This window comes from Echiichthys vipera, assembly GCF_963691815.1.
Source record: "Echiichthys vipera genome assembly, chromosome: 16".
Lineage (NCBI taxonomy): Eukaryota > Metazoa > Chordata > Actinopteri > Perciformes > Trachinidae > Echiichthys > Echiichthys vipera.
The window spans coordinates 23,698,686-23,708,861 of record NC_139841.1 but is presented as its reverse complement, the minus strand read 5'-3'; positions in this window follow the sequence as shown (position 1 = coordinate 23,708,861).

The following is a 10,176-nucleotide window of genomic DNA, read 5'->3' as shown; positions in this document are numbered from 1 at the left end:
TCCTCTACCGCAATCTCAACGCTGATTGGCTGTCGGGCTACAGCGTCGCATCACTGCAGTTCCTTGGGTCCTCAGCAATGCACCTGCCAAGTGTGAAGTCGACGGTCAACGGTTGTCGAGAAAATCGAAGGACTGATAGACAAACAGACTCCTTCCATGTTAGTGACGTTTTTTAAACCTAGTAAGGAGGAGAAGGCTGTCTTCGCTGTGTTTACTCTCACCATTTCCCACTTGTCACTGTACACTGTCTCTTTTTTGGCTTTGGCATAAAAGTAGCATCGTTTGTGCATTTGTGTGTGTGTGTGTCGTGTATGTATGTGTGTGTGTCGTGTATGTGTGTGTGTGTGTCGTGTATGTGTGTGTGTGTGTCGTGTATGTGTGTGTGTGTGTGTGCATAGCTGTCACTTATTTGAGAAAGAGGAGGAAGATGCTCCAGGTGACACCATCTACTCCTGTCACTCACCTCTCCTCCCCCGCTGTCTTCACATTCACTCCATCCTCCTCCACTTTCTTCGGCTCGCCTAGTTTGTCTTTCAGTGAACATTTAATGCTCTGCTGAATGTAAATCCCCTCTCTCTCCTCTCACTGCATATTCTCCTTTTCCCTCTGACTCTTTGTTTATCTTCCCTATCTGTAGTTTTTTTTTTTTACACCAAACACCAATTTTCTTTCACTCCCCTTCTATATTTCATCATTCGCTGTGATTTTATGCTGCTTCTCTGTGTGTGACTTCACATCGTTGTTGTCCTCTCCCTTTGTATAGGCAAGCAAGCTGAGTTAGGTTTTTTATGTCTCACAGGGCCAAGATGTTGACGCTTTAATAAGTCCTTACGATACACATTCAGAGTAAAACAGAAAGAAGACAAATGGGCACAACAGGAGAGGAAAGTTAAATTAGTTTATTTCTGAAGTCAGTGGACAAATGTTGGACATTTTAGTGATAATTAATTACATTTCCGTGACCTGGAAAAGCATGATAGCTACGTATCAAAAGCTACTTTGAGACTTTGTGAAGTTCACTTACCCAAGCTGCTGATGTTGTGAGGATACTTTGCTGAGCTCGGAGAATAGACTGGGTATAGTAAATGGTCTAATGAAGGCTTTTTGAGGTGTTACTGTAGCACTTCTCTCTCTCCACGGGACAAATAGAGAACATTTTCTTCTAACCAAATCCTTCTCAACCCCTGGCTCACGCCCAGTGTCAAGAGTTGTAAAAGTTTTATTGAGCTATGAAGGGATTGATCTCTAATTGGCTCAGCATGCTTTGCAGTAAGGGCACTCCCAGACACTGACTTTCATGACTTATGGACAGTAACAGGAAACACAGATCAGAGATGTCGAAAGGTAAAAGTATGGCAGGCTAAAGGGTGCTCTCAAGGCCGTATCCAATAAACCAGAATGGGTATTTTTGTATCATTGCTGTTTATCTCTTTCCCCATATCCTGGCTGACACAACTCACCATTATTTTTTTTGCTGTTGATGGAGTCGGTGAGAAAGCCAGACAGGCCCAGAGGGTGGTGTTGTCAGCCCTCTCATCCTCGCCTGATACACAGCTTTACAACTTTACCGACTACAAGTTCAGTGGTTCAATCACATACACCGATTGGACAGAAAGGAGGGAGCCTCCATGTTTTTATTCTTATAGTAGCTTCTAGATAACAGTCATATCAATCACAGTTAGCATTCTCTGGGAACTCTTCACCATTGTAATATAAAGAGCCTATATTGCCCAGCTGAGAGCAGCACTGGCTGACAATAGAGCTTAATGAAGGCAACATATCTTCCTGTGGGGTACATAGCTTCCCAGACTACTTGGATAAAATCTGCAGCATCTAAAAAAGAGAAAAATCTCAAGTAACCCCAAGGCGAAGAGGAGCCTGTCCACTTTAACTCCAGGCAAATGTTCATCTCCTCCGACCTTTCCTCCCCACACCAAATGCCCTACTGTCTGGCTAAAGAAATGTTGATGTCTCTGTTTCTGTCAGTGTGTGTGTGATGGGGGAGGTGTTGGAAAAAAGCAGAATAAATGGGAGGGATGTGGAATACTTGCATGAAACAATCCAGTAAGCACTATTATTTCTGTGTTTGTAAGATGCACATTCATCTCCAACTGACCATTTGCAAAACCCCTTCCTCAAACAACAATTTTTTTAAAGCTTATCCACCATAACTAGGCACAGCAGGTCAGTCAAGCTTTGGATTTCATGACATAGGAATTTTAAGCTTTTCAAAAAACAAAAAACACCATTGTTAGGAAGGAATTAAACAGTGTGTTATGTAGCAGCTGTAAACTGACACTTGGCTACAACCAGCCATTTATTCTGGTAACAACACAATGATATGAACTAACTTTGTGGTACAGTACGCACGCTCCAGGAAATACACAGGGACAGGAACCAAGGTATAATGTATGCCGGTCATTGTTAACAGCAAATTGGAGTTGGGGCTCAGAGATGACAGATTGTTTCTCTGCATATGAATGCAGTCATGTTTTTTCCAAAGCTAATAAAAAGCTAAACCATCATCAGATGATAGATGATGGGTTCAAAGATTGCATTGCAGCCAAAGCATTTTCTCTCTTCTCCTCTCCACACGGATCTACCTGCATGCAACCAAAGCCTGCTCAAAAGCGATTGCTCAATATCACTATGGACTACACACAGTAACCATGAAGGCTTCTGATACTAAAACCTTGTCCTGTTGCCTAAAGATTATGCATTCCTCATCTCATCTCATCTTCAACCACTTATTTGCGGTTGCGGGGGCAGCAGCTTTAGCGGGGGACCCCAAACTTCCCTTTCCCGGGCAGCATTAACCAGCTCTAACTGGGGGATCCTGAGGCGCTCCCAGGCCAGTGTGGAGATATAATCTCTCCACCTAGTCCTTGGTCTACCCCGAGGCCTCCTCCCAGCTGGACATGCCTGGAACACCTCCCTAGGGAGGCGCCCAGGGGGCATCCTCACTAGATGATCCCGAACCACCTCAACTGGCTCCTTTCAACGCAAAGGAGCAGCGGCTCTACTCCGAGTTCCTGACGGATGGCTGAACTTCTCACCCTATCTCTGCATTCTTATGCATTCTAAATACATTAGACCAATCCCTCAATGTCAAATCAAGATAGAAAGTGCATAAGCCATTACATTTTCTCGACCTTTTAGTATGATGTACATCAAGTTTGTGGCTGAAGATAAACTAACCAATAATCCACCAGTCTCTGGTATGGTAAGACTTACGTAGCATAAGGTTGGTAACTGGCAATGAAACTTAACTTCCGAGGTGTTTTCTTCTCAGTAACTAAATAATTTAGCTGGTGATGATTCAAGTTACATGACACGAAGCAGACAGGATGTTTATTTACCCCTTAGGGAATCCTCAGCTAACGGCATTTCAAAAATGACTGAATTCAAAGTGATAAATCTGCCACTGTAAACTGCAAACATGCAACACTGGAGTGGAAAGCAGAGCAGCAGTAGCTAAGGACGATTGGGCTGACAGTCAATTATGTGCAATAAGTATCAGTTTAACATTTGTATTTACTCTAAAAAAAAATATCATGAATCATTCACAGACTGAAATATATTTAGAAAAAAGATCTTATTTGTCATACAGGTAATTGTGTCTTTACCTACCTGCAGAGTTTGAGGGCGGAAGAGGAAAAAAAGGAGCAACACTCACTGTCTAAAGATTCGTAAGGGCTGCTAATGACGGCCAAAGTGATGCAAATTACTCATTCATTGCCACAGCCTGTCTTTGCCTGGAATAGATGGGCGGAAACTCAGACATAATGATGTTTGGATGGAATTCTGCTCTACATTGGGCTGAAACTCATTTGGAAGCACAATATCTTTTCTTATACCACTGCAACTAAATCAAACACAAAAGGAAACCCCGATGAAGCCTGCAGCTGCTTGTTCAAATCACATTAGAAATTCTATTTCAAATGAGCAGTCTACAATGCCCAGCCCGCTCATCATCACACTGATTTGCCTCCCCTGCCTTTCTGAAGGAGCTGGCGTCAGATTCATTCAGAGAAAAGCTGGTGTAGTTTAATATCAATGCTTAGGGCATCGAGGTGGGGTTTGGTTATGTGTATATAGCATTGTTTTCATACACATCAAATAAACAATCACACACAAAAAGACAATAGTGAGTGCGTTTTGCAAGATGGAGTGTAATTCATTTACTCGGTGTCCGGTTGGAGCAATAGATATTAAGAACATCTATCTGTTCCCTGCCAGCTGCACATCAGCACACTCTTACATGATGTGGATCTGTCATCACAAATCTGACTCAGGCAGGCACTCTGGTTAGAGACAGTGCTGATATATAAAGATGTCAGTAAGTGACCCACGACTTCCTTTTGCAAAAACGGGGAAAAAAAGTGTCTTGTCAAAAGGCAGCTCCGCAGGGTTATGTTGATTTACTCTGTTCACTGTGCAGCCTCCTGAAATAATAAAGAAGCAATGACTCTATAGAGCAATTGTAACAGTTTGACGCCTCAGGCTAGATGAGAGCATCTCTGCTGGCATGCTGCATTAATGCTGAATTAATATATAAATATATTTTTGTCAGAAAGTAGTTTGCAATGAACTGATTTAGTGACTCACAGGGTGCCTGGTAAATAATCATAGCTGCACAAAAAGCATTAAAATCAACGAGGACTCAACAAATATCTCCCTTTTTTATTGAATTGATTTTGACTCTTTTATGCAACAAATTATGTTGAGTTATGTTAATACTGACAATTGCTGAAAATTGCACAGGATAACCTGCACCATGTGAAAGTGTATCAGTGACAACTGTCTGTGAAAAATACATATTTAAAAAAATGGTTGTACTGTGGTCGTGATGTAACATACAGCAACAGCTAGTTTGCTTGCTAGCATCTTTGTAGAGGACAGCCGCCTGACTGAGGTAGTCTACAAGGATGGGGGGGGGGGGGGGTTAGACTGATTGTGTCTTAAGCACTGGGGTCTCTCTCTCTCTCTCTCTCTCTCTCTCTCTCTCCATCACAGTGTTTGTGCAAGACTTCTTTTGAAGGGGTTAATGCTCCTGTGTGCATGCCAACTAGCAAGATGGATGCTTGCTGTTACGCCACTGTAATTGGATCATACACCTGCCTCTGGTGTGGTCATTGATCTTTTCCCCTGCAGAGCCAAATATTTAGGGAGGCAGAGCTGGGAGACTCAGCTCCTATTGATTTTACCCTCAAACTGATCATGGGTCTATGGACACATGTGATCAACATTAATCTGAGGTGCTGCATGACAGACTGGCTAACAAGGGCTCAGCCACTCCTTCTAATACTGGAGGTGTTCACTCGGTGCACACAACCCTAAATGATATGTTCATAACTGCTGTAAAGCGGCTCCACTGTTCATATGAAGTCGATGGACCTGGATGTTGACATTTTGCTTGATTAATGTGGCAATGTATTGATATGTCAGGGTCGTTGATTGATGACAACACAAACACTGAGAGGAAATGGAACAGCATATGGGCTCACGAAGGGGTTTTGCTACAGAAAGGTAATTTTAGTCTCAATCCATATGAATAATAATGAAACTAGAAGGGCATTCTGGGAGTGCAGACCTCCCCTCAGGCATGCCCTATCTCACAAGGTTAATACAGTGTATTTTTTCAGTTGGACAGTCATTTTTCCGACAGTAGTAAGACAGACAGTAATCTCTCACTTTTAATGAAAGTGAAAAAATATGTATCTGCCCCGTGATTCGGATTTGCTCCAAAATGTAATGGGTTCTTTCTAGGCCCACCTGGTTTCATAAAAACTGAAAACGTGATCTCTTGGCGGAGGTAAAAATAAGCATTTTTGTCTTAGGGGTGACTTATCGAAAAAAGGCCATTGCAGGGGCCCATTTTGAGAACCACCACAGTTTATTCACATTCAGAATTCATTACAGTGCCAACTCTTCAAAATGTCGCTTTCAATCATTTGCTGCTGACTGTGTGTGGTGACTCGCATATACAGTCTCACATTCTTATAAATATTGTGCTGGTAGAAGGCACCCCGCAAAACATTACATGACAGCTCTGCTCAAGTACTACACATACTACTACAAAATGCTGCTTTTCTGTAAGGCATAATTCAAGTGCAGTGATTATAGCACGCTGCTGCTGTACAGTATATTTATATTTTATCTGATGCTGCTACAAACTACACACAATATATAGGAAAATAAGGTCACTCTCTAGGATTGAATTGATGTTGCATGAGAAAACCAATTGAACCTTTCACATTTTGGACATCTGTTTCATAATTATACTTTTCATGCATTTATAAAAAAAAGTCAGGCAGCCATTTGGAACCACGGGTGTTTTATCCCCCCAGATGACATTTACTTGGCTTTAATGGCACTAACACAAACCCGGGGGACTGCACTGCCTGAGGTACATCGACAAAGCAAACAGTTGAACAGCATCATTATCATCCATAGAGCCAGGCAAACTCATTTCATTTTTAATGTAGGTATGTCTCTGTTTGTGTGGCGATAAACAAGCCAAAGGGAATTACATTGAGATAGGCATGCTGCTGGCTTTATATGCTACTGTGTGTGTGGTTGTAGTCTTCCTGTTTGTATTATACATTGGAATTTGTGTGAGGAACACATATATGCCATACAATATTAATGGTATATGTAATAAATGCAATTTTGGTCCATGTGGACCTAATATACAGTATGAACATTTGAATGCATGTGTGTGAAGCGCAATATCTTGTAGCCTTAAGAAATAACTGATTTACAGTGAGATTGTGTACACACATGCTTGTGCATACACTTTATTGGAGTCGATTCTGCTCATTATAGCTCGACAATACGGGAGTCCTTTTACTTCACATTAATTCAGTTGCAATATACATGCGTTAATTATTCACAAGCTTGGAAAATGCTAAAAAAGAAATCTAAATTTTAACACAGCAGGTAGTTCCTGGCTGTTATGTGTGTGTGTGTGTTGGACCTCTTCTCTCGCAAAATCTGTATTCCTCAATCGCCATTTCTTTCACACGAGACAGTTCCGCCACATACTGCTTGATTTCACTCTTTTCAGTGATGCTCTTTGACCGGTTGCAGAAGTTGCCTTAGGCACCCGAAGCAGAAATATTACAACCGTGATGAATATCGAAAAAAATGCAGTGTGGGGGTTTTTAACAACTGCTTATACATGGCGCATTAGGATGATGAATTCCCCCCGCCTGGGCACCCTCCAGATACAGCACAAAAAGATGAAAACTATGTCACACACAGAGAAAGAGAGAGGGGGGGAGACAGAGAGATAAAAAGAGGGAAAATACCAGGGTATTGATAAAAGATGCACTGTCAAGAGAGAGACAAAATATCCGGTGTGCTTTATAATACACTGCAATCCACTATAACACTACAAACAGCCTAACAAATTACAATGAAGTCGCATCAACATCTCTCTGACAGTCTTTCAACCAAGAACACATTATGAGCTGCACAGGGGTGCTTTAAGATTGCACAGGTGTTGGTGAGATTCTAACCACCCACTGAAGGTACAGATGACATCCACTGTCAAAAACTGCTTGTAAATAGGAAAAAGTATGCAGATAAAAGCCAGAGCTTCTTTTGGATGTTTCGAAAGATTATCCTCATACAACACAGCGAGGATGTTCATCTCTCTCTGACTCACGAGCTGTCTTTCTTTTTACACTGACAGATTTTTTTTCTTCTCTTGGTTTCTATGGCGCCCCAGCGTTCAAGCCAATGGAACTCGCAGTCGCCACTTTGAAGTTGTAACACTCACACTGTGATGTCTCAGAGTAGCAAATACATCACTGTAATCCGAATGCTCCCTTTGAAGGGCTTTGAAATAGTGTTTAACTGAACTCCACAGCACGAGTGTATAATGTTCATGTAGGAATCCTGAGACGCATTCAAATTACTATTAAACCGAGAGGGCAGTTTTTGCTCTCGAGAACAAATCACACATATTCAGCCTCATAAATCACTGCGAGCTTGGAGAAGTTTCCCTTGGACCAACTTTGAATACGAAATCACTTTTTCTGTGTTTGTTCTCTTGTGGTGCGTGCTGTTCAACCAATTTCACTCGTGGTGTTTAATTGAAAAATGTATGTATGAAACAGTGTCAGACTTGCAAATCCAATTTCCAGACAGTAATAGTAACAACTAGTGAGACATCACTTGCATAAAGAGATCAACCAAATTTTGTGTACTGATTGCGGTTCCAGTGAAGAGAACGCAGACCTCACGTACCCTATACTATTGTGGAAATTTTTGACTGTCAAGAATGAGTTCATAGTTAACAAGGTATTTTGCTTGTTAGAGCCCAGTGTGCTGTTCAACTTATTTTCTGTAGCCAATGCAGCATGAAAGCACGGCAGAACAAGTGAGCCAGCAGCCAACTAGCGGACGACTGGCGAGCTAGCTACCTTGCTAACTCATAGCCATTTCCCCATTCCACACAGGTCACAGAAAACAAGCTGAACAAAGTTGTCACTCATCTGGTGATGTGCATTCTTACACTGTAAACAGAGTGTGTGGATGAAGCATTGAGTTGTTTAAAACATTAAATTTGACTAATTTAGTGGCTGATTCCCCTAACATCACTAACCTGACTCCGCTAGATGGATTGATTCACATGATTCACATTTGCTCAGCAAATCCATCTCGGAAATGTTGTATGGAGATCTTTTGGGAAGGGGCGAAAATACTGGTTACTGATTGGATAAACCATATATATATCGGGTCTATCGGGCCAAATCAACCAATCAGATCAAAAAAGTGTATGAGGTACAAACAGAGCGTTGGGGCAAAGCTCAGAAAGTAAACAACATGTCCGTAAAGGATATTTGTCGTTTGTGTAAAGTGAATTTACGGATAAAAGGTGCCCGGTCCATATTTCAACAGAAGGATCCAAGAGAAAAAAGTTTTAGTGAGCAGCGAACAGAATTAGGGTTACCGCTGTCTGAAAATGTGTCTATATCAGGTCGGATTTGCATGCGTTGCATCACACTCAAACTCCCCACAAAACCAATGCTGATTGGACGTTCGCTTGGCAAACCGCTCAAAATTTTCTCCGTCACACGTTACCAGACTGATCTGCAGCTAAAATACAATGTAGCTCGCGAGATCAGGATGGTCTCACAGGGCTATAACATCACTACTCCACGAGGCTTATTAGTTTGTCCATTACTGCAAAACCTCACTTGCAGCGAGGTTGTTGCTCTGCCATGCTACCGACTTAAAAATGGCAGTCGCTCTGACCATTCTGCTACGGTTATTTAAATGGGAACTTTCTATCCATTTTATTTGTTTGGCAGTAATATTAAACAAAACTACATACTGTTAAATGCTCCACTTTGTTCACCAGCTTGTTTCTGTTACAACAACATACAGACAAAGCAGTGAGGTAGCATATAGTAGTTTATAAGAGCATCGCTAAAGTCTAGTTATGACACAAGAGAGTATTGAGAGTGAACCAAAACAATAACATTACTACCTTTTAGGCTCATTATGAAAGCAAAACCATGAGGTAAAATAGGCTAAAACACTCCTACTGCCATATGAAGCCATTGCAAAGTACAATTAAAAGTCAATAACAGAAAGTGTTGTATTGCACACTTTTGACAGCTGTATTCTACACAACTACAGTAAAAAATGATTTAAGTGAATGCTGAAGTATTCTGCCTTAACCTTAAAGGCAAACATAGTAGAGAAATCTGGAGCCTAGTAGCAACGTTATTATTTGAGGACACGCAGAAGGTGAGGCATTGCTGCGAGCTCATACGGCATAATTAAGACGTTCACAAATCTGGCAACCCAGTAGGGTGGAAAGCACATTGCTGGGATACAGCTCTGTCTTCTAACTAGTGATCTGGCAACTGGCAGCTGTAATTAGCTCTGACACGAATACAAGAACCACGCAGAGATGCTGTGTGTGATGAGCAAACAAAGGATGGTACCGTATGACAGAAATACTAACATCAAGAACGACTATGAACCCTCCCCATCCTTCTCCTCCATTCTCTTCACTGTCTTGTATTTCCAGTCCGTCAGTCCGTCTTCTGCTGCATTATCTCTGACTGTTTTTTCTGGTTTTCTGTTTACCCATGATGGCCTCCAGTCTGTTCAGCTTCTCCTTGTCTCCCATTGTCTGTCAATGTCCCTCTGTGC